Source organism: Nycticebus coucang, chromosome 8 (genome assembly GCF_027406575.1).
Source record: "Nycticebus coucang isolate mNycCou1 chromosome 8, mNycCou1.pri, whole genome shotgun sequence".
Lineage (NCBI taxonomy): Eukaryota > Metazoa > Chordata > Mammalia > Primates > Lorisidae > Nycticebus > Nycticebus coucang.
Genome location: NC_069787.1, coordinates 67,843,035 through 67,843,930, shown reverse-complemented (window position 1 = coordinate 67,843,930; position 896 = coordinate 67,843,035). Strand labels below are relative to the sequence as shown.

The following is an 896-nucleotide window of genomic DNA, read 5'->3' as shown; positions in this document are numbered from 1 at the left end:
TAGTGAGTGTGTCTTTGCTCACAGAATCATTGGTTGAGCAGAAGTTTTGTTTGGTTTTTGGTTTATTTTAAAGTTCACGGAGGTATTAATTCATCCTTTTCTCTGTGTATGTCTTTTCTCCAGCTTGTGTAAGAAATCTTTCCCCACTTTATTATCATAATATTTTTCTCTATTTTTTACAAAATAATTTTCCTTCCACATTCAGGTTTTAGTGCATCTGAAATTTATCTTTGTCTATGGCAGTTATCTAATTTTGTCTTATTCAATATGGGCAATTATCTGACTTGACTGACTTGACTAATCCATGTATGTGTCCCCACTGATTTGTAATGCCAACTTGGACTTGCCAAACATTCCTATATATTGTAGGTGTATTTCTAGGTTCTAGATTCTGCATTTTTAGTCTAATTGTCTATCTCTAAACCAATATAACCTCGTTTTGTTTTTTTTTTGTTTTTGTTTTTTTTTTATTTTCTTTTTTTTTTAACAGGGGAAAGCGCGAACGCAGTCCCCCACTACCACAAATTATGCAGTCGAGTTTCCCACATTTGGGGAAATCGCAGGGGTCAGCACATCCAGAGTGCAATGGATAAGCCTTGCCCTGGGAAAACCACCTTCGTGATCATGGTATCTCCCCTGCCAGGTAAGTATATAACCTCGTTTTAATATAATGATTTCATAAGTAGTTTTAATATCAGAGACGGTAAATCTCTCTCTATCGCTTGCTTTGTCTTTACTCTTTAGCATCCATATGAATTTTAGATAAATCCTAATTTAAAGGTTATGAAACTTACATTTAGAAAAATCTAAATAACTTTGCCAAGGCCCCATGATTAGTAGGCAGATAAGGCAGCATTCAAACCCATGCACACTCACTGGGAGTGGTCGCCCCACCC

General features: G+C 36.0%; 1 non-coding gene across 1 annotated transcript; it reads right to left on the bottom strand.

Annotated features, from left to right (window-relative positions):
- Positions 1–487: 487 nt before the first annotated feature.
- Positions 488–651, bottom strand: LOC128592916 (U1 spliceosomal RNA). Its single transcript, XR_008382127.1, has one exon. It is a non-coding gene; the product is annotated as a U1 spliceosomal RNA (small nuclear RNA).
- Positions 652–896: the final 245 nt, after the last annotated feature.